Source organism: Tachyglossus aculeatus, chromosome 15, assembly GCF_015852505.1.
Source record: "Tachyglossus aculeatus isolate mTacAcu1 chromosome 15, mTacAcu1.pri, whole genome shotgun sequence".
Taxonomy (NCBI): domain Eukaryota; kingdom Metazoa; phylum Chordata; class Mammalia; order Monotremata; family Tachyglossidae; genus Tachyglossus; species Tachyglossus aculeatus.
The window spans coordinates 9,131,587-9,156,292 of NC_052080.1; the positions used below are offsets into that span (position 1 = coordinate 9,131,587).

Sequence of the window (24,706 nt, forward strand, 5' to 3'; positions counted from 1 at the left end):
GGAGTAGATACAAGGTAATCAGGTTGTCCCGTGTGGGGCTCGCAGCCTTAATACCCATTTTATAGTTGAGGTCACTGAGGCACAAAGAAGTTAAGTGACTTGCCCAAAATCACACAGCTGATGAGTGGCAGAGTCAGGAAATCCACTAGGTACGTTCACTTCCTTATTAAGACTGCAACCCCTCCAGTGACACACACACACACACACACACACACACACACACACACACACACACACACACTGACATATTTACATATATATGTATACATATGTATATGTATATATAAAAATATAAAAGAACACAGGACACGATTCTGTGTCTAATGGACTTTCCTATATGGGGTCAGTTGTTTAGAGAGGAGCACTAAATGGGGTCAGTTGTTTAGGGAGGAGCACTAACTATTTCAGGTCACTTGGCCACAATTGCATATATCATGGAGAGAGGTAGCTATTAGAGAGAAGCTATGAAAATAATTAAATAATCATCCACATAAACAAGGAAGCACATTCACCCAAGAATCACCAAAAATAAATCTTTGTTTGGCAATAGACGTCAGTGTTTGTTTAGGTGAAAAAGACAATGGGCCACCTAAATCTGTGCTGAAGTTTCTGGCTAATCAGGGATGGAGTTCTTAATCACTCCACTGTGACATGGTTTCTGGGATCAGTCCGTCTGTTTTTCAGGAACGTCGGGTGGAGAGGTTTTGGTAAGAGAGAAATCTCTGGGTAGGAGACATATTATTTCGATAATTATAGGATATAGGAGATGGCAGCTTTGGAGCATCTGTGAAAATCTTCTGGCTCTTTTCTGCTGATGACAGAATCTGTTAGGCATGCTTAGGCATCTCAGATCTAATCACTGAGTGATCCTTTAAATATCAGTCCTCATCTATTGTATTATGTTGGGAGAGGGATTAAAAATGTCTGAAAACTCATTCATTGCACACAGTACATTTAAAAGCAAACAAGAAGTTGAATTACTGCACTAAATACCTTCTAGATGAAAAATATATACAGTCACTGTCCCAGTGATTTTCTCCAGAGGCATTTTATCTCTTTAGTAGCTATGAAATTTTGCTTACTTTCAGTTTGAGCAATCTGCATTTACTTAAACAAACAGGAACTGCATTTAGCCGGTACAATATCGTAACACTTTATCTGATTCCAGGTTAACAATAACAAAAACTCTAAGGTGTTTTTTTTTTCTTTTATGTGTCTAGATAGCTTTGTGTTACCTGTGTCAGTGTGTCTGTGATTTAAACACACCAATACACACAAACCATTTGATTACAAAAAAAATAAGATGTTTTGTTTATTCTCTTAATCTACCACATTGGGCCTTGACAGGTTCAGTGAAGAATAAGGAAACTAATAGGTTAAATTGTTGGCATTCCTCAGTGAGAACCGAGTTGATGGTTTAAGTTCAGCACTTACTGAATTGATAAGCATTGAATTTGTGAGAACAGACAGGCCTCTCTGCTGACATACTTAGAAAAGAGGTAATCAACAGGAGGGGAAAGGGAGACCATACACTCTCTTCTCAGCCTCTGATACAGAGTGAAACCACCTGGCAGAGTTGTCTGGTCTTCCAGTGGAATCGCACTTGTGTACGGATGTGAACCCACTTAGAGAACAAGATGCCTGAAGTCGTGATTCATTCTTTTCAGGTAGAATGCCATAGAATTTTCTGTTTTGTGTATGGGTTTTTCATATGAGAACTAATGCCCTTAGTTTGAAAGTCCAAAGATAGAAATTGGAGAATTCTTATACAGGGCCCCAGAATAGTAGTCAGGACCTCTTCCTTCCTCATGCCCCCCAATTTGGTGACTTCCATGACTGGGGTTCTCAGTGTGGTTTAGGGGAAAAGGTCCAGGCCTGGGAGTTAGAGGACCTGGGTTCTAATTCTGGCTCTGCTTGCTGTGTGACATTAGGCAAGTCACTTAATTTCTCTGTGTCTCAGTTTCCTCATCTGTAAAATGGGGATTGAATACCTGTTTCCCCTCCTACTTACTCTGTAACTCCCATGTGGGAAGGGAATTGTGTCTGACTTGATTTGGTATTTTTCCCAGTGCTTGGCACTTAGCAAGAGTTTAGAAAATACCACTTTATTATTCTTATTATTTTTGCATGTAGCTTCATTGTCCTTAGTCCGACCCAAAATGGTTGATAATCCCATTCCTAATAACCCAGTGTTCCACTCTGCTGGAATTCCCTCCTGGGGGCTCCTAGGTGACATACTCCTGCTGGGAGTGGTCATCAATACCATGAAGAGAGAAACCCAGGGCTTCCATGTTCCCCCACCGTCATCGCCTAGTACACCAATAAGTGGTCAACTGGAGGCCCCCACCCCCTCGGGCCCTAGTCACTTCCATGAGATTGGAAGCCATGACCTGCCCTTGACCTCTTGGATTGGATAAGGATTTGACTATATAAAAAAAAGCTTAGGTAAGACATGTCATGCCATTCATTTTGGGTTGGGTGGGGTTCTCACTTTTTGGGGGGCCTTTAATTATTAGCAGACCTATACCATTTCTTATTGGACTAGGAAGCACCAGTTGACTTGATTCCGAATTTACTCACTGAGAATGCTAGCCATTTTCAGTAGGTGGCATATATACTGAGGAGGAGGATTTCCAGTTCTAGACTGAGAAACACCAGCCATTCCAGAAATTAGGTGGCCAAATCACAGACCGGATAAATGGCATCAGGACAAATTCATAAGTTTGAGGAAAACTTTCCTCTGTGTTAAGGAGGCAGCACAAGGCAGAAGAGTCTCATGCAAAGAGAATGGCACTGGGAGTCAGGAGTCACTGACCTGTGTGAACTTGGACAAGTCATGCCATCTCTCTGGGCCTCAGTTTCCTCACCTGTAAAATAGGCATAAAATAGATTGTGAGCCCTGTTTGCGACAAGGACTGTGTACAATTTGACAGTCTTGATATCTACCTCAAGGCTGAGTGTGTATGCGTGCCCCCCCCGACCCCATGTATTAACACAGTATTTAACGCAACTAGGCATATAATTGTCCTACATATTTGAAGAAGATATCACTGACTACAAAATTCACTCACGAGTGCACGCGTGTGCAGCCGAAAAGTCCGATGGACCCACGGTTCCAGCCACGTTGCGCGCACAAATAGTCTGTTCCGTATGTGGCTGTGTTTATTTTTTGCCATACCTGGCACTGTTTTTGCTTTCGTCTTTTTGTCTCATGTCTCTTACGAAGCTTTCGCTCTAAATGGGCCACTTCTCATTGGATGGCAGTGGGCCCATTCAACCCATCTTTGACAATGACTCCATTTTCAGCTGGAATTCAGCATATCTGAGCCTTTGTTGTTACGTTTTCCTCATTTCTTCTGTAGTAAATGCTTAACAAATACCCAGATTCTTATTATTAATTGTCGTTGATCGGACTAGTGCCTTTCCTTCAGGAGTTCCTAGCTTCCATTAGTCTTGTCGATCCAAGAAGTAACATCTGGAATTTAGATATCTGCAGTCCTTCTTGCTGAATTATTTAGAAATTTGTTGTCATTGCCACAGTGGAGTGAATCTATGTAAAAGCAATATAGAACAACCTCCTGAAAAAACAAAAGCCTTGTGGAAAATTCATTCTTCTGAACGTAGCGTTTTCATCACTTGGCTATTTAAAAGGAGGAAGCATTAAAAAAAAATACCAAGACTGAAATGCCTGGAAACATAGATCAGTGATTTAATATAAAAGGCACACTCTTTGGGTAGAAATGTAAATGTAAATTTCTTCACTCTGCATAGCAGACCTTACTTTTAACTGAAGGCAAAAACAACAATAGGGCCAAGCAGGGTGAAGGTGATGTCTATCCGTAAAGCGGGAAGTTGTGCAAGTTATACGTCACTTCCACGATCTTTAGAAAAAGGGATGGAGACAGTATTCAAGTACCTGACTTCCTCTTAAGTCCCCCAGTACCCCCCCACCTCCTTGCACATCTCTGATGACCTTGCTGACTGCTCCGTTGACAAAAAATCAAAACCACCAGGTTTGAGCTTCCCCAAATCTTCCCTTCACCCACCAGCCCCTTCTCTCCCCCAATTACTCTCATCCTTCTCGACGCTTTCCCAGGAGGAAATTTCCCCACTTCTTCCAAAATCAAGTCCCTCGACTTATATCTCTGACCCAATCTCTTCTTACCTTCTCCGGACCACTGTGTCTACTCTTCTTCCCTCCCTGATTGCCATCTACAACCATTTACTCTCTGTTAGCTCCTTCCATTATGCCTTCAAACGTGCCTATTTCCCCCTTATCCTTCAAAACATAACCAAAACCTATGGATCAGACTGGACCATCCATGGCCCTCCTCACATTCCTGTCCAAACTCTCTGAAAGAGTTGTTTGCACCTTCACTTACTTTCTTCCAACTTCCTTCTTGACCTTCTGCAATTTAGTTTTTTGCCACCTTCACTTCGTTGACACCACCCTCTCCCAATTCACCATATTTGATTTGTCTCATCAAATCACACAGACTCTACTCCATCACAGTCCTCTTAGACCTTTCATCTGCCCACAATTCGGGTAACCAAGCCCCATTTCTGGAAATGCTATCTAATCTTGTTTTTTTCAGGCATAGTTCACTCCTGGTTCCTCCTATCTTTTTGGCCAATCCTTCTCAGTTTCTTTCTCTCTCTCCCCTAGGCCTGGAAATCCCTTCCCAATCACATATGACAGACCACAGTAACCTCCCGGAGGAGATATGCTCTCAAATGGGCTTTGAAAATGGAGAGAACTGTGGTCTGTCATATGTGATTGGGAAGGGATTTCCAGGCCTAGGGGAGAGAGAGAAAGAAACTGAGAAGAATTGGTCAAAAAGGTAGGAGGAACCAGGTAATGAGTAATCGCTGATCTCCCAACTGCCAACTTCAGCCCTTCTGTGCCACTCAATCTGTGAAATCACCCCAGCCCCCCTAGCCTTTATGAACATAATTTATTTGCTCCAATACTTGCCTATCTGTAGTTTCAATTGTAAACTCTTCGAGGGCAGAGATGGCATTAGTTAGTTTGCATATTTACAAGTGTGCAAGGCATTGCTGGGAATAGTCATTCATTCATTTATTCAATCGTATTTATTGAGCACTTACTTTGTGCAGAGCACTGGACTAAGCACTTGGGAAGTACAAGTCGGCAACACGTCAAGATGGTCCCTACCCAGCAGCGGGCTCACAGTCTAGAAGGGGGAGACAGACAACAAAACAAAACATGTAGACAAGTGTCAAAATCGTCAGAACAAATAGAATTAGAAGTATATGCACATCATTAACAAAATAAATAGGATAGTAAATATGTACAAATAAAATAAATAGAGGAATAAATCTGTACAAATATGTATACAAGTGCTGTGGGGAGGGGAAGGAGGTAGGGCTGGGGGGATGGGGAGGAGGAGAGGGGAAAAAGAGGCTCAGTCTGGGAATATGGTAGACACTTTTAGACTGTGAGCCCACTGTTGGGTAGGGACTGTCTCTATATGTTGCCAACTTGTACTTCCCAAGCGCTTAGTACAGTGCTCTGCACACAGTAAGTGCTCAATAAATACAATTGATTGATTAATGAATGCTTTTAGTGGTGACAAAGATGATGTTGAGACAGGTAGGGAAAAGAAAATGGAGGATCGTGTAGAAGAAAAGAGGACAAGTGCTAGGACAAACAGATTGAGAGAGAGAACAAGAAGAGGGAAAGAAAGGAAGGAAAAAGAAGGAGGTCTTGGAGCACAGGTGATGACTAAATGGGAATTTTCTGTTACAGTCCATAAAATGGGGTCTGAGTGTATGATTTTGTTCTGGCTCTAAAATGATGTTTGTGTGCTTGTGTGTGTGTGTGTTTATGTGTGTCTGGAAAAGAGAGCTTGAGATAGCTGTCATTTTCAAGGGTGACATTACCTATTCATGCGTGCAAGTGTGACTGCAAAGAGCAGAGCGTGACCAACACGCCCTTCCTATACTGTCTGCACATAAAGACCTAATTGTTATTGCACCGCAAGATTAAAGTTCACCAGGTGTGGCTGCATCATTTTAAATCCGCCTCCTGGCCCTGCCTGAGTCCTCTCGTCCCCGGGATCCAGGCTCATCACGCAGCGGTGAGAGTTGAATGAGGAGGTGGGCAGAGGAAAGGGAACAGGGCAAGGACCAGCCTTCGAGGTCTCCCTGCCTCAGCCACACACCTCCCACAAGGAGGATTTAGGGGATCCAGGTTTTACGGAATCTTTTTTTGGGGGGTGGGAGTGGGTTGTGGGGGTATATAAGTGCTTAATATTTGCTAGGCACTGCATTAACCACTGGGGTAGATTAAAGATAATCAGGTTGGACACAGTCTTAACCCCCATTTTATAGATGAGGTAACTGAGGCGCAGAGAAGTGAAGTGATTTGCCCATGGTCACATAGCAGACAAGTGGCAGAGCTGGGTTTAGAACCCAGGACCTCTTTCTCCCGGGCCTGTGCTCTTTCCACTCGGCATGCTGCTTCATTTCTATTGAAGATGAAGATTGAAACGAAGTGAATTTCTTGTGAAATAAAGATGGGGCTTGTTTTGGAATCCATCAGTCAAGAATCCATAGGTGATCAGTGAAGTAGGATTTTTTTCCGTGAGTGGAGGAAGTGAGGCCTAAAAATAATAATAGCAGTATATATGATATTGGTGAAGTGCTTACTATGTGCTACGCACTGGAGTAGGTGCAGAATAATCAGAGCAGACACAGTCCCCATCCTGCGTGGTGCTTGCAGTCCAAGAGGGAGGTTTAATCCCCATTTTACAGATGAGGAAACTGAGGCACAGAGAAGCTAAGTGACTTTTCCAAGGTCACACAGTAGGCAGCTGGCAGAACCAGAATTAGAAACCAGGTCATCTGATTCCCGGGCCTGTGCTCTTTCCACTGAGCCATGCAACTTCTCACTAAGTAGTTCCCCGTGCCCCACCACGGCGGGGAAATGCTGGAGTGTTTTGTTTTCTTCCCACTATTAAATCCCTGACTCTTCTGGCATTACTGGGTACATCCTATAAAAGTCGGAGTGTTGCAAGCCCGCTTCCCAGGGCTCCTCCAGGCTTAGTCATATGGACCCAGACACATCATGATACCGAGAACAGAATTTCAACATCATCCACCATGATGCACCACCATGAATACCATTGGTAGGGACTCCTGCTCCATCATTCGCTCGTCTCCAGTTCAGAAGAATGAGTAAAAGACACAGGTCCGTACAAACCGTTGATGAAACACTAATCATTTGACTGTTTATAAGGAATAAACATAACATCAATCAGTCATTCAATCAGTCGTATTTATTGAGCACTTACTGTGTGCAGAGCACTGTACTAAGCGCTTGGGAAGTACAAGTTGGCAACATATAGGGGGAGTTGGCACAACACAAGTTGGCAACAGTCTAGAAGGGGGAGACAGAACAAAACAAAGCATATTAACAAAATAAAATAAATAGAATAGATATGTACAAGTAAAATAAATAAATAAATAGAGTAATAAACACGTACAAACATATATACATATATACAGGTGCTGTGGGGAAGGGAAGGAGGTAAGGTGAAGGGGGTGGAGGGGGGAGGAGGACATGTACATGTACATTTGAAGCAGACTTTCATAGGTCCTCGGGACCCAGCCCAGCCTCCATGATGATAATAATAATAATAATAATAATAATAATAACTTTTAGACTGTGAGCCCACTGTTGGGTAGGGACTGTCTCTATATGTTGCCAACTTGTACTTCCCAAGCGCTTAGTATAGTGCTCTGCACACAGTAAGTGCTCAATAAATACGATTGATGATGATGATGATAATAATAATAATGGCATTTATTAAGCACTTACTATGTGCAAAGCACTGTTCTAAGCGTTGGGGAGGTTACAGGGTGATCAGGTTATCCCACGTGGGGCTCACAATCTTAACCCCATTTTCCACATGAGGTAACTGAGGCACAGGGAAGTTAAGGTCCTTGCCCTTGACTTGCCCAAAGTCACACATGATAGAGCAGAGGACTGGGAGTCAGGAGACCAGGACCCTAATCCTGGCTTCACGACTTCTCTCCCGTGCGTTCTAGGGCAAGTCATTTCATTTCTCTGGGCCTCAGTTTCATCATCTATAAAATGGGGGATTAAAAACCTATTCTCGCTGCCACTTAGTCTGTGCCCAGTGTGGGATAGACACCATGTCCGATCCGATTATCCTTACCCACCCCAACAGTTAGCACAGTGTTTGGGACATAGTAAGCACCTAACAAGTACTATAATAATTTGTTTTTTTAATTTTTATTATAATTACGCATCACAAGCCTCATTAATGTCCAAATCACATGTGCTTTCCCAAGGAGCATCGTCAGCCAGGTTCTCTGAGCACCTAAGCTACTTTGATTTACACATTAGGAGCCTTTGGGAACTGTCTTACAGTACTGAAGCTAAAAATGAGTGATTCAATCCCAGATTTCCTGAAATGATGAAAAAAATGGCTACTGTAAAGTTACTAATACCCTGGGAATATTTGACATGGTGGGGCACGGGGAACTACTTAGTGAAGAGTTGCTTGGCCCAGTGGAAAGAGCACAGGCCTGGGAGTCCAAAGACCTGGGTTCTAATTCTGACTCTGCCACTTGCCTCTTGCGTAACCTTGAGAAAGTCACTTAGCTTCTCTGTGCCTCAGTTTTCCCATCTGTAAAATGGGGATTAAACCTCCCTCTTGGACCGCAACTGCCACGCAGGAAAGGGACTGTGTCCGATCTGATTATTCTGGATCTCCCCCGGTGCTGGAAAGAGTAGAAAGTTGATCTGTATCGACCGCCAGAGACTCAGACATTACTGTGAGAGAGAACCAGAGATTTCTAGCTCTCTACAGGGTGAACCAGAAGAGTGGAGCAAATTACGAGTTTGGGAAGAGATTAAATATAGATCCTATCAAACTCGTCCATGAATGAATTCCAAAACCAGCAGGAAGCATGAACGAAGTGGATAGAGCATGGGCCCGGGAGTCAGAAGGTCATGGACTCTAATCCCGGCTCTCCCACTTGTCTGCTGTGTGACCTCGGGAAAGTCACTTCACTTCTCTCTGCCTCAGTTGCCTCATCTGTAAAATGGGGATTGAGACTGGGAGCCACAGGTGGGACATGGACTGTGTCCAACCCCATTTGCTACTCTATTTGTTCATTTATTTTACTTGTACAGATTTATTCTGTTTATTTTATTTTGTTAATATGTTTTGTTCTCTGTCTCCCCCTTCTAGACTGTGAGCCCACTGTTGGGTAGGGACCGTCTCTATATGTTGCCAACTTGTACTTCCGAGGCACTTAGTACAGTGCTCTGCACACAGTAAGCGCTCAATAAATATGATTGATTGATTTATTACTCTATTTATTTATTTATTTAACTTGTACATATCTATCCTATTTATTTTATTTTGTTAGTATGTTTGGTTTTGTTCTCTGTCTCCCCCTTTTAGACTGTGAGCCCACTGTTGGGTAGGAACCGTCTCTGTATGTTGCCAACTTGTACTTCCCAAGCGCTTAGTACAGTGCTCTGCACATAGTAAGCGCTCAATAAATATGATTGATTGATTGATTGATTTAATTATATCCACTCCAGTGCTTTGTACAGTTCCTGGCACACAGTAAGCACTTAACAGATTGCCACAATTATCATTATTATTATTATTATTAACTACTCCTTGTCTTAGCTCCTTATGGGCAGGAAACTTTTCTCTTAATTCTGTTGTGTTGTATTCTCCCAAACGCTTAGTTCAGTGTTCTGCACTTAGCAAGTGCTCAGTAAATTTAATTGCTTGACTGATTGAGCTGGTTCTCTGAGAGAATTGAGAGATCTGTGTGTTGTAGCAGAATGGTAGTAATGATGAAGCAAGCAAAACATGCATCCCTTAGTTCAGCAAAGTTAGCTTCATTAATTGTACCCGTTTAAAAATTATTTGCTCATCCAGATCACGGTCAGTGTGATCATGCCTGGATGGTGCCTTATTTTACTTTATTGTCTGGTTTCCTCTGAAGTTGAGCAGGAGACAACACAAAGCTGTCAGGTGCTTCAGTGGAAAAGAGCCCGGGCTTTGGAGTCAGAGGTCATGGGTTCAAATCCCAGCTCCGCCAATTGTCAGCTGTGTGACTTTGGGCAAGTCACTTCACTTCTCTGTGCCTTATTTACCTCATCTGTAAAATGGGGATGAAGACTGTGAGCCCTATGTGGGACAACCTGATCACCTTGCAACCTCCCCAGCGCTTAGAACAGGGCTTTGCACATAGTAAGCGCTTAATAAATGCCATCATTATTATTATTATTATTCAGTGACACAAGCCCTCTCTTTTAGGGGGGATTGAGGTGGAAGACAGATTCATTCTGAAGCGGATTTCCCTCAGTTTTGGAAGTGAAAGTTGGCAAACTGATGTATGCTCCCTGAAATAACAGAAAGAGCAGAATTGATGCTTTTACTGTGTCAAAGTATACCTTATCCATCAATGGCAACAACTGATGCTTATAGGACTGTTGCCCTCATTGGTGGTTGCATCTCACCTTATGGTTTAGGGATAGACCTTCAAGCACCCCAAACTTTTCCTTCCAGTAACCTTTGGCAGATTACAATCCACAAAAATATACACATTGCTTCAATCTATAGTTATTTTCTGCCTGCAGAGCTTGCTGTGGTAACCAGTTCCATATGCTTACCACCCTCTGAGCATAAAGGTATATTTCCTTTTCTTTGTTTTGAATCCACTGCCTTCAAGCTTCAATGGATAACAGTATTGTGGGATTTGGTGAACATCAATTGTGTGTTCTCCGTCACTAGACTGTTCATGATTTTGAGGACTCCAGTTATTCTCCCTAGCCTTCATCTTTCCAAATTACTGCATTCAGTCTATCCTTGTGCAGTAGTTCCATCTTTCTGGTCAACCTGGCTGCTTCTGTACCCAGCATTTCCAGCCCTATTAAATCCTTCAAAAAATGTGTTTATAAGAATTATTCTCAATCCATCTTATAGGTGTGGATTTTTTTGATGGTATTTGTTAAGTGCTTACTGTGTGACAGGCAATGTAGAAAACGCTGGGGTAGATGCAGGGTAATTAGGTTGGACACAGTCCACATCCCACACGGAGACGTGGGAGAAGATAGGTGACTTGCCCAAGGTCACAGAGCAGACAGGTGGTGGAGCAAGGTTTAGATCCCAGGTCCTTCTCGCACCCAGGCCTAAGCTCTTTCCACTAGGCCATGCTGCTTCTCACATCATCATCATCATCAATCGTATTTATTGAGCGCTTACTATGTGCAGAGCACTGTACTAAGCGCTTGGGAAATACAAATTGGCAACATATAGAGACAGTCCCTACCCAACAGTGGGCTCACAGCATGGATGGACCATGGTTTCATATATTGACAGAAGTATGCATTTTATTTTGATTTTTTTTTTTACTTTTTAAACCATCATTTCCTTCATTACTATAATTTGTGAGTGGTCTTAAGTGATAATTCTAATTAACTTAGCCCAAATCCTAATATCTTATTTGGTTGCCAAACATTCGATTAATGTTTAGCACAGTTATATTTTCTTCCTTTAAAATAATATAGTTTAATGATCTTTTTTGAGTGTTTGGATAAGGCTGATATTTTGGATAGCCTCATGTGTTTGGTCATTTCAGAGTGCTTCATCCTTCTAGTGTAAATACTGCTTTTCTTTTTTTTTTTTAACCATCTTTATCTCAGAGTCACTGAATGAGATTTTCCAAGGCAATCTGATTATGTATGGGATACAAATGAAAGCTAAGAATCCAGGGTAGAACAATGCCAAATCTGTTCATTCATAAACCCCACATTATCTGCATTTTGTTGACAGAGATGTTATGCAGATAAATCTTAATAACTGGAGTTTTTTTTTTAAAGAAGGACCCGAGATATTTCACAAATGTGGCGTTCTTCATTTCCAAATGATCTTTATTTTAGTTCCTTGTTTCCTGATGGTATGAATGATTAACAGCCCTAATTTTGGACTCATTCACAGCCTTTTTTCTTGGCAAGATTTGAGGAGATTCTGTGTTTTTTTTTAAATTTCCAGACCCTCTCCAAGATGCCTCTAGCGATTGCTAAAGTTATTCCAAGTTGATTTCTGAGAGCAACACACGTACAGTGTGAGAGCAAGGATTTTGTGCCTGCAGGAGCGGTATCTGTGCAAGAAAAATACATTTATCTGCATCTGAAATTCCCTTTTCCTCTTCCATTCACCTACAACCCACAGGTAATTCCTGTCAAATCGCATTATGGGAATATTAGAATCTGCCTTTTGGACCTGTCCATCAGAGTTACAAATGAAAGCATTTCTATCGTGACCTCATTTGTTCAGCATCCTGCCAGTGGAAAATTCCCTTTCACACCGGAGGTCTAGATGTTACTGTCAGATTTTTACTGAGCCGGTCTGTGCCCTTGAGGCGCTTCTGTGAGATCAGATGGGCTAGCTGATGTACACCCATGACAACTGTTGGGGATGTAGAAAGAAACACCCAGCTGCTTTACAGCAAAGACACGTGTCTGAGACTTTTGACAGATCAAGGAGTTTCTTCGGTCAGAGATGGAGTCTGAACAACAGGGAATTTTCTGTCACTAGTGATAACTGTTTAGCAACTTATCCTCAACTACAGCAACCATTTTAGCAGATTGAAGTAGTAGATTGTCTAGGTCATGTGAGAAATCCCTGTCAATCAGGCAGCAAGGCAGGCGATCTGATGTTCAGTCACTGACCATCCAGTCAGACCCTAACGCAGATTCCTAACCAAACATTCAATGAATGGTATTCATTAAGCTCTTACTGTATGCAGAGCACTGTGCTAAGTGCTTGGGGGAGTACAGTGATAATGGTATAAATAAGGTATTTAAGTGCTTACTTTGTCCATCGCCGTTCTAAGCACTGGACTGGAGTAAGAAGCGTGACCCCTTGCCATCAAGGAGCTTGCTTTCCAGCAGGGGAGACAGGCATTAAAATCATTAAGAATGGGGAAGGCGAATATCAAGTATATGTGCCGTTGTGTTTTACTCTTCCAAGTGCTTACTACAGTACTCTGCACACAGTAAGCACTCGATAAATACCATGGATGCTGATGATGTAGGGGTGGGGATAATAATAATAATAATGACATTTATTAAGCGCTTACTATGTGCCAAGCACTGTTCTAAGCACTGGAGAGGTTACAAGGTGATCAGGTTGTCCCACATAGGGCTCACAGTCTTCATCCCCATTTTACAGATGAGGTAACTGAGGCACGGAGAAGTTAAGTGACACGCCCAGAGTCACACAGCTGACAATTGGCGGAGCTGGGATTTGAACCCATGCCCTCTGACTCCAAAGCCCGTGCTCTTTCTGCTTAGGGGGTATGGACACCAAAGCCTGGGTGACACAATAGGGAAGGAAAATTGGATGGAGAAAAGAGAGATTAGTCATAGAAGGCTTCCAGGAGGAGATGTAACTACCCTACACGCAAACCCTCCTCCAATAACTGGGACTCCAACTCCAATCCAAGCGTGATCCCCTAGCCCAAACCTTAGCCCTACCTCACATTCACCTAAGTCCAAATGAGTGGCAAAGAACATCAATAGTGGTAACTCTCCTAGCAATCAATCTGTCATATTTACTGAGCGCTTACTGTGTGCAGAGCACTGTACTAGGTGTTTAGAAGAGGACAATATAAAAAGCAAATTCCAGTAAATTGTGAAGTGGCTTCAGGCAGTGTCATTGAAGACCAGCGAAGCATTGCCCACGGAAAGCTCGAGGAAATGAGTTTATCCAGCAGCTCTTTCCTCCCAACCCATCTCTGGCTGGACCAGGAAGGAGGACTGGGAGGGACGAGGTGGTGGCTTTTCTGGGGCTCCCAGGCATCACCCACCTGCCTTCTCTCACCCGCACCCAACCCCTTCCTAGTCTGTCGAAAGACTAGAGGGTTGGGTAACCCCCTCCCCACCCTCCTCCAGCTTTCCTGAGATGTAGGGATTGGCCGGCTGTGGGTTCCCAAGGAGGTAATCCCACACAGGAAACTATTTACCATGGGGATTTAGGTCCTTAGGGTTAGCCCTTAGGCAAACAAACATCTCCAGGATAAACCGAAGAGATGCTGTTTTTCAGGAATTATTGCATTTGCGAATCAGTGTTTCAAGAGATTTGGCTGTGAGGTTTTTGAGTCAATCAGGTGGCGTATTTTTAAGTAAAGCTTTGATTTGCTGCATTTTGCCTTGTTCCTAGAGCAGATGAAAAAAGTGAATAGAGCTTAATGGAATTCATATTTAGCTGTTTCATTCTAAAATGAACAAAACAGCTAATAGTGGATTTTTGGACTTGGCTTTTCCCCGAAAATACATGTACTTTACACCGGGGCAGCTCAAGGCATCAGATCTTTAATAAATCCTAAGTGCAGTTGAGGAAATTGCATTTTTGTTTTTGTCTAATAATTTGTGGATTAAAATTGATTTTGCAAAAGTAACGCTTTGAAAAAGGTATTTCTTCCTCTTCTTTCCTTTTCTCATACTGTCTTCCACCCTCATGCTCTGACTGACAGTTTTGATATTCCACCGTGGGTCACTGTCAGGCAGGTACAATGTGATCTTCATTTCAGAAGCTCAGAGTGGGTGATGGGGATGAGATGAAAGAGGCAAGGAAGGAGGGCAGAGGGTTAAAGGAAGATAGAGGTGGAATGGTAACAAAAGAGGCAAACTTATATTGAGACAAAGATGGATAGAGACCACAACAAGCCAAGTCACACAGAGACGCACACCTGCCGGGAGAGGAGACGAGGCAGGAGGAACAGAAAAACAGAACCATTCACACAAAAACTCAGTAACACACATAAAATCATTTGATCACAACCTTACACTCAGGAGAGCCTGATGCAGCAGCAGTCGGCAAAACCAAGAGAGAAGCATTTAAACAACCCCTCCCTTGAGAAACAGCATGGCATAGTGGAAAGAGCAAAGGCCCGTAAATCAGAGGACCTGGGTTCTAATCCCACTTCTGCCACTTTCCTGCTGCGTGACCCTAGGCAAATCACTCAACTTCTCTGAGCCCCTGTTTCCTCATCTGCAAAATAGGGATTCAGTACCTGTTCTCCCTCTGGGTTAGACTGTGAACGCTGAGTGGGACAGGGACTATGTCCAAGCTGCTTATCTTGTATCTTCCCCAGCACTTAGCACAGTGCATGGCATGAAGTGCTTAACAAATCCTACTGTTATCTCATTGTTATAATAATAATAATCATTATTATGTTTTCCTAGATGTCCCACTTCAGGCAAGACTGCTTCTCTCTTCTGTCCAGTCATTGTGCCCCAAATCAGGACCCTTTAATAGGTCTCACTTTAGGCCTTCCAGATGTCGTTCGGGACAGAGTCTCTCAGCTGAAATGGCAACATGACCGCCCACCATCACCTCTGTCTCTTCAGCTGACCTTCATCTATTCTTCACTTAGCCACCATTGCTGCCCTCCACCAGCTCCCCATCTCCTCTGCCTCAGTGGTCCTGGAGCCTCCCATCACACCTGCCAAAATAGAGAGAGACTTTCAGGAGTCTTGCGATCCAATGGCAAAATGGGGGCTTAATCTGCATCTCCCAAATTAGGCAGAAGTTCTGCCCACAAGCAAACATTGAGTGAGAATTACCCGAAAAACATAAGAAATGTTATCACAGCTAATCCCCAGACATATGAAACAATTGGTCCCTGAAAGCAGTGTCTTAAGCTGAAACATAAGCCTGGAGCCATTTTCTCAAAGGAAACAATATTATTGATGGGGGATTGGTTCCTGAATTAAGGTGTGACCAAGCCTATTTTTTTTTACCAAAATTACTCTGAATAGCATATTCCTTCATAGATTGGTAACATAACTGCAAAAATATCACACTCATGATAGGCAGCTGACTTTGACTTCATTGAATGTGAAAAGGATGTGTCAACCCTTCCTGGTGATTATGCTTGACTGTCATGTCACCCCTTCCTCCCTGGACCCCGGCCTCTGCAACCTCCCCTTCTCTCTTTAAATTTCCTCCCCTTGCTGCCCCTCCAAGTTGCAGCTTTTGAAATGGTTTCCCCATTTTCCAACATCTCTAGCATGTCCCCGCCCCCTCCTCCTTTCTGTCATATCCCTCCAAGCTAGTGCCATAAAAGGAAGCTGTGCTGAGGTAGAAACTGATATGGTAAAAAGCTAAAATGTGGTGACAATTTAGAACCATTGTAAGGGCCCATTTGCCATGTGAATTACAACGGGTTAAGTTGAGGTCCACTTGAACTGGGTTCTAAGCAGAGCGCTGAGTACAGTGCTCTGCACACCGTACGTGCTCAATAAATACAATTGAAAAGTTTGATCACTGTCTATCTAGCCTACCAGTCACCTACTCCCTTTACAAAGCTAGGATATAAAGAGATGAGAAATTTCAATCTTGAGGTGAGTAGAGGCAAAGCACGGAAAAACAGGCAAAACATTTGAGAGGAGGGGGCTGTGTAGACTTTTTTCCCCACTTAAACTGTTCATTTTCCTTGTTATTTTATCCCCGTATAGTCATTTATTAAATCTAAAAAAAAAAAAGCTTGACTATGTCATCCTTAAACACCTGCCTTACCAAATGGAAGGGGACAAGCTTTTTGGTGGTTTGGCTCCATTGGTGTATATTTAAACCCTGCAGCTTAACTGCTTTTAATGCTTTTCTGAAGTAGTAAATTTTAACTCTGCTGACAGAAGCAGTTGCTATTTGTAAAATAATAAAAGGTATTGTTTAAAAGCTGTACTGCATTTTCTTTCTTTGCTTTACAGATCACCGGTCTCTACAAAATGAAGTTGAAAAGGGCCCAAAAAAATCCCTCCCTTGGAAAAAAATGTGTTGTTTGGTGCCAAAGCATACAGAAAGCTTATATGGAACTATGGAAAGGTGAGGGGAGTCGGGCTGTTTCTGAGGGAATAAAAGTTTCTTTTATTTCCTATTCTCTTTTACATTGGCTGCTAATAATTTAAACCGTCCTGGCATTTTTGAGGCAATAAAAAGGGCAAGAATCCCCATCCTTTTTTTTTTTTTTTCCTTTTTCTGGTCAGCTCTGTAATTTTAGTCTTCTGTTTTTAAAGCAAACATTCCTGCTTTAGCGGGGTGCAACCACCTTCTCTTAAAGCAGTTGGCAGTTGGTTCCGAGGAATGAACACACAGGTCATAGGCGTTACCCTGAAGGGTGAAGCTAAGCAGGCTCTGGGCTTTCCTTCCCTAGAAGGCCCCAAGCCCCATGGAAATCTGTTACCAGAAAGAGCCCCAAGAGGGAATGAAAAGAACCTGGGCATCCTATACTAAGGTCAGCACTTTGACAATAGATTCTTCCAGCCCGGGGAGCACTCCACTACCCCCACTTCTGATGGCAAAGAAAGGGCTTCTAAAGATAAGCCTTTGTGCCTTCTTTTCTATTGCTGTCCTTCTGTGGAATCTGCCTTGGTAAATAATGGACACAGAAACATTTTATTATTGGAAGGAAAATACAATTACATGCAGATGTTGTTCTGTGATTCATTGCTTTTGTGTTACATAAACCTTAAAGCAGGGGAGAGCTCCTCAGTCAGCAAATAAACTCTGTAGGCTTAGTACACATTTACTCCCTCCTTATTCTCTTGATTTGTGTTATCTAATCTCTTTTGTGAGTGTTTCCACTGACTGTGCCTCTAGGTCCTCTTTTGGCAGCCGGTTTCATTGTCCCATTCCTCTTCCTGTCAAGATTTCCTTTATACCCTATATAAACTTGCTTTACTTCAGTTCAAAGAGGGTTCTTCTTGTAACACATCCTTGATCAAACGCAAATAAAACTCTCACTACCTTTGCATTGCTTCTTTTCGTTGTTGCCCCTTGGCTTTTATTTTTGAACAGCCCCACCATTTCCTTGGGATCTGTCTCCTTTCCTTCCTTAGTCTCGTTTTGGAACAGAGGCCACCCCCAGCCATGGAGAATATTGTAAATGAATCTCATTAACGGTGCATGTAAGGGCACATGAGGTACCTGCAGAAGCTGGATGATAATCACAGGATGGCTGTTCAGTCACACTGGAGCCCCTGCAAGAGCGGTCCACTTCCCAATTTGCTGGGCCCTGGGGCAGTGGGGCTGGGGCCTGGCCTGGGGTGGACACAGACCCTGTTCTTGCCCTGCCCCTACTAGATTCCAGGATGATGCTGTCTGTCACCCAAGGATGAAGCTGGGCAGTCCTAAGAACTCCTGGCACTACCTGGCCCCAGGTCAGACCATTCCAAGGCATCTCCAGTGACCCAGAGCCAACCAGGATAACAGGCCAGTTAGGGGAGGAGATAGCTTGGAAAGCGGTTAAAGTTTGGATCCCTGATTCATTTGTCCCGTCTCTCCCCCAGCTCTTCTGGTCTTCTGCAAACCTACGCCAGAAAGGATCCAAACTCTCGGGTCATGCCCAGAAGCTTTTGCCCCTCTGGACAGGATTCAGCTCTTCTGGAGGAAATTCAGGCATTTATTTTCTGGATGGATTCTAGGAAACTCTCGGGGCTATTCTGAGTATCATTCTAGGAATCCAGTTAGCATCCTTCCATTCATTCCTATATTCCATTCATTAGGTGTCCTCTGGGAGAATAGGTGACCCAGTCCCGGCAGGCTCACCTTATTATTCTCAGAATTTTTAGTTTACCAGAATTTGAAACTCTTTTCATAATTCCCTGAACTTCAACAGGGAGTTGTGCCATTTAGCGTAACTGATGGTGTTGAGGATGGTTCTCTTCCACAGTTCTGTGTAACCAATAATGCTTTCTATTTCTTTTCATGGCTATCACTTAGAGGACTAAATTTGGCCTTCCAGCTTGTTGCTTTGAAGATCAGGAATTGGTCTTCACACAATCAGTGTATTTCAACAGGATCCTCTATCTTCACTCTCTAATTTCCCTATCAAAATTGGAATAGTTGAATCCCTCCCATCCTGCCCATCTGTTTACATCATTTTGGGGGCATTCTCTCTGCACTCTCTGCTTTCCCCCTTTCAATTTTGCCAGAAGCCAGAAACCTTCACTGTTAATTCTTCCATTTTTAATTGTTTATTTGGGAATATCAGTCACTTTTGCCCCTCCAGTCCATTAACGACCCACCCTCCCCCCCAGCAAAAAATGCTCTGTCTTGAAAAAGAACCAACACAGCATAGGCTCAGTATGGAGTGCAAATCTCGAGGTCAAAGTAAAGACCTGTCAAAGTCATCTTTATGGAAGAAAGTGCATTATTTTGCATTATGTGCATCACCATATTCAAAGGATAAAAGATTCCTTCATCAGCAAAACCAACTTCGGTAGGAATTAGGTGCATAGTAAAAGCTCAGGATCATGATTATATGGACACTGAAAGCTAATTCACCTAGTTATCCAGAGTATCAGTGAAAGCAGTGTAGGGTAAAAACACTCATTCCAGTGAGAAGAGTAATTGATTTTTAGATTAATCAGTTGGACTTCAATTTGGTGGAATAGGTGTGTGAATGCTCTGAGGTGGCAAACATTTATAATATTCTAAAACCATATTTCATTATGTTTCATCTCCAGAGTCAGAAGGAATGCTACGTTTGAAATTCCATTTTTTGTTACTTCTGGAGAGGTTTTGAAAGAGGCCATTTGTAAAAGGTAAGTAATACCTTCGTGAAAAGTGTTGAAGTGGTAATTCAACCAGTTTACATAATGCATTTCTCCTTTGTGATCTCATGATTTTTTTAAAGTGCCTATCGAAATTGAGGGAGCTGCCATTTTAACCTGGTTCTATTGCTTAGCAGTAATTCTGATTTGGTTCCTGAATTGTTGGTTTAGGAAATGCTGCTGCTAACTGTGTTGTTTTTTGCATAGACTTCTCATTGTCCCTAGGGTTTAAGGCTGGCTAGTTCCTAGTTCCTAGCAGGGATACCTAATCCCACACTTTCCGCACTATCCCCTCCAAACCTCTCTGCCTTCACCCTTCCCTCCTTCTCCCACCATGTAGTGTGAAAAGGAATATGGATGACAGGAACTAGGGTACAGTTGATCTCTGTAATTATCAATGAATGACCGGCATGTTTTATAACAACTGTAAATGAAATTCAAGAAAATCACTCATTTTAAAGACATTTAACTTTACTTAAGCAGGCAGTGTTCTCCACATAGAAAATATAAAAAGATGAATAAACTTTTATTAGAAGCAGTTCACTGGATAAGTCAGTGGCTTTAGAGAGTCTTCTTAAAAACAACAACAACAACAAACAAAAACGGCCATCCTAGCAGACAGAATAGTGTTTTAACTGCCCAAAGTTCGTGATTAAATGGGAGGGGGTTACTTTTATTTTACCAAACCTAGGATGGGGGAAATGAGGGACTGATAACAAACCTTATAGCTATGTTAGTTATAAAACTAGCTTTGAAAATGGAGCCAAGCCTGGCAGAATGCATTTTTGATAGTGACTGTGTCACATAGCTATGACGTATATTTGTCGATTTTCAATTTACACCATGATTCTACCATATTAGGGCTCAGACCATCATAGAAGCTATCAGGACTTATGCCAGGCAAAGTAGACTTGAAATAACTACATTTCCAAGAAATATAACATACTGTAACTCTGAAAACAGAATTGTATATGGCTTTTTTCACTTAAAAATTCAAATGCCTGGTACTCTGTTTGGGTTCTTATCTCTTCCTAAAAGCTTTTAGATGATGACAGCTTTATGTTTAATGTAAAAGTTCTCATTGTTGTCATAGCATTATGCTAAAGCAGATATTTTACAGATACCCAACTCTCAAACCATTTCCCTTAAACTGATTTAATCCATTTTTTTTTTTTTTTTATCATGCCAAAATACTCTGCTGTCAGGTTGAATTCAAGGAACTACTCCGGCATCTGTAGAGTTAACCAGGTTAAACGGATTCCCAGTTAGCTTCTTTCTCCAGGAATGCAATTCATGTTTACCTATATAAGGAAACCTGTTTGACTGAAATCAGTTTGGAGGATTTTTAGGCGCACACACACACACACACACACACACACACACACACACACACACACACACACAGAGAGAGAGAGAGAGAGAGAAAGAGAGAGAGAGAGAGAGAGTCATGTAAGCACACACCCAGTAGAATGGGAGTGATCCGCAGGCTGGACAGAGCACTGCTTCCTGAATCTAGCCAACTCCAGTTCCTGAGAAAAGGCAGCACAATCCTTCCTTCTTGCAGGAACTACCAACTTTACTTTTCAGACTGAGCCGTAGGACAAGGAGGCAAAATGCCAGAAACAATGGAGAAGCAGGTAAGTTTGTCAAATAGACTTGCTCTTTTAGAAGACTTGGCTGATCTGTTCCGATAGGGGAGTCGTGTTTAAGTGCTATTGCCAAACTGTGTTCCTAAAACAACAGCTCATTCCTGATCACTTTGACTGTGGTAAAAAACGCCTTCAGTTCACTTCAATTTTACATAAGTGTTTGTGGACAATGATTTTAGTTCCTCAGAAATTCCAGAGTGAATGCTTTTTAAGATGAAATAGTTTTGTTGCAGAAATGAGCAAGCTTTTTTCTTTTACCTCTGATGTAAACTAAAACTGGATGTGAAACTAGGATGCTTTGATCAATTAGGAACAAATCTATACCAAATTGTCTGGCAGAATTATAATATTGCTTTGTGAAAAGCTAAATACTTTGAATTTTATGCATACAATTTCACGCTAAGCAGTTGCACATTATATGCAACACAGGGCACCTTCTAAGGTATTCTTTGTTCTGGTTAATGTTGAAGAAATGGGGATTTGTATTTTGGCAAGTTTTGTATGTGTTCAGGCATGTGTTAAGGAAAGATGTCTAAAAGGTTTAAATACCCAAAATTTTTCAGTAGACTGAGTTAAATTCAGTCATTTACTGCTCATTCTTTTCAGGGTTCTAGACCCAGAGGATAAATACACACATACACACAAACACACACACAAACCACCACCACCACCACACCCCCCAACCCACCCACCCCCGCCCACCCACATATAAGTATTTGGGAATTTTAATCTGAGTAACTGAATACTGTATAATGGAAATCCAAAAGGGGGAATCAAATTTATGTGAAGAATTTATTCAGAACTTCATTGAATGAGATACTATAGTGCAGTTTGGGTGCATGTATGTCATGGATTACATTTATAAAGTCATGTAATTGGTATTGGATATTTCAGAGTTGAATGTTATCAAACATTAGATGCAGATTTTCTAATGGAATTAGTTTCATTTGAATTACATTCAATAATTGGAAAATTGCTTGACTCTTCATCTCTCAAAAAAAGATTTTAGCTCTCTGGATTGTAAACTACTTTAAGAGCTTGTTGAAGAGGCTTGCATTTCTCATTATAATAACATGTCACAGTGCCTCGATTTTATATTTCTAACTTAATCTATTTTCCTCAATTGTATTTAAGTGATGGTGAGGTCCCCCAAAATGTTTCACTTGAAAACTATTCATTTCCTGGACAGTGGAATTAGATTTTCAAATGGTATTCCCAGGCTGTAATATTAATTTAGCATCCGGGATTGGTGATTTTCCATTCATAGTCATATGGTTCATGTAGAAACTCTGGTATATTATCAGAAATGAGTTAAAGGTGTAAGGAAGCAATAGGGTATTCTAAATGTAACCTGCTTATATCTCTGTGGATGGAAGATGTTTGTAGCAGAGTTTAGGAGTGCCTCAGAAGGGTTGGGGGACTTAACTTTTTTTCACTTTTCAACTGTTGCTGAGCAAACGAGGCAGCCTGGACAAAGGTTTGACCTAAATGGGAACCAGCAGCGCTGAAGGAATCAAATGCTACTTAGGATATTAAATTATGCTGCTGAATTTAATTGTACCCTATAGAAACCATAATTTAAGTTTCCTTTAAGAGGAACAAGGAGTTTTCATTAAAAATGAAGTAGACTAACCCATCCCCAGAATACTCCCTGGGTTATGAAAATGAAGCTGCGCTAACACTTCCAGGGCACTGGGGTACTGTTTCAAATATCGAAGAAATAACTTCTTGAATAATATCCCCACATTAATTGTCAGAAATACCTTCTCAGAAGCAGAGAGTATCTTGCAAAATGGAAGGATTTACCTCAGAATGGTCAACTTTGGGATCTTTTTCCCTTTCATGATGAGGGGGATGATGGAGTTTTCCCTCAGGAATAATGGATGAGCCTAGGTCCTTTTCATTGAAAAATATCGTGGTGCTTTCATTGTGTGGCTAATGAGCTTGAAAGCAGTCTAGTCAGTTACCTGGCTGCACCACAGTGACTCCCAGCAGATGGGTGTTTAGCCTCTGTCTAAATATCTCGAGGGGAAAAGCTCCACGGACTCACTTTATGTCTCTGTTAGCTTCACTGCACTCTCCTTTGAGACCAGAGAGCTGGGATCTTCTAGGCCACTCTCTGTCAGCTATGTGGGTGATGGCTTGCTGTCACCAAGTAGCATGGCATTTACTTCAATGACGATATTACGACTTGGTGACACCCATGCAGTATTACATTCTTTACTAGCTTAAATGCCTGTCAAGATGGGTTGCAATTTGGCCTATAAAATTTTCATTCTCATTTTCAAGTTTATTGGCAGTTTGAGTGCATTCTACTAGTCTCCTGCCAGAGGCTCCCGGGTGATTCATTTGCTTTCCTTTTTGCGTGGATCTCTGCATCGGGTAGTTTTAGTTGTATATATGAAATGCTCACTTTGTTACAGAGCACTGTACTAAACACTGGGAACAAAATACAGAGTTGTGAGTTAGACCCAATCCATGGCCCTCTGGGGGATCATAATCTAAAAAGAAGATGGAGAAGGGTTTGGGAATAGACACCATAGGAAAGGTAAAACACTACAAATAAAAAACAACATGTTAAAAATAGTTCGAAGTCCAACAAGTCCAGAGGTTAAGAGAACCTGTAGGGGCTCTTCAGGTAGCTGTCGCCCAAATCATTGAGTACAGTCACATCCAAAGCTTCCCAAACTTTGAAAATTTATAGGCTGTTGCTTAAATTCCCAAGGCCCCACGTACGCAGAGCACGCCTTGGTTTATATGAAAAATATTCATTTTCTTGAGCATTTCTGATTTTGGGTGTTTTTTCTAATAGCTTCTATTTCATTATCCAATGGAAAATATGATTTGAATAGTGAATGCTTGCCGGTGATCAGAGGTATCTTTGATGCCGTACTTAAGCGTATTTCAGTCACCTCCTCTCTTGAGCCCTCAAAGGCTCAACAGTTCCTACTGAAACATGCAGAGAAGGTGAATTTTCATAGGACTCTCCCAAACCAATAGCATTTACTAGTGGGTTTTAGAATTAAATCTAAGCCAGAAAGCAAATATTCACTCTTATAAAAAGGATAAAAGCAGCTGCCAATATTTTTCAGTCTATATAAGCATAAGACTTGTTTTAGGAGTATAATATTAGTAATTGGCTTGCACAGGAAAACTTTCCTGGTCTCTAGGGGACTAGTGGTACCAATGTGAAACATATCTGAACTTGAGGAAAGTTTCAGCATTAAGATAATCAAATTTATAGTCAAGATATTGCCGTTTGGCTAAATGTGAGAATATATGACTTGTTTTCAATGAACTGATTGCAATCAGAGATAAAGGAAAATGTCTACCTGACAAGTTATTCAGGGAAATTTAAAGTGATATTACAAGTGAAGTCCAAGGATTGCAAAGGGAAATGAATGAAGCACTGGGATGT

At 41.9% G+C, this 24,706-nt stretch overlaps 1 protein-coding gene across 3 annotated transcripts in view; it reads left to right on the forward strand.

Annotated features, from left to right (window-relative positions):
* The window catches only part of MID1 (midline 1), a 329,808-nt gene that overhangs the window by 43,698 nt on the left and 261,404 nt on the right, over positions 1-24,706 (forward strand). The window contains exons 1-3 of one of the 3 annotated variants that reach the window (XM_038757167.1): positions 12,197-12,251; positions 16,796-16,910; positions 19,553-19,630. The gene's annotated coding sequence lies outside the window, so the exon portion shown is untranslated. Of the gene's footprint in view, positions 1-12,196; positions 12,252-16,795; positions 16,911-19,552; positions 19,631-21,233; positions 21,277-24,706 lie in introns of those variants that run through there. The other 2 variants (XM_038757166.1, XM_038757170.1) reach the window with 2 other exon arrangements.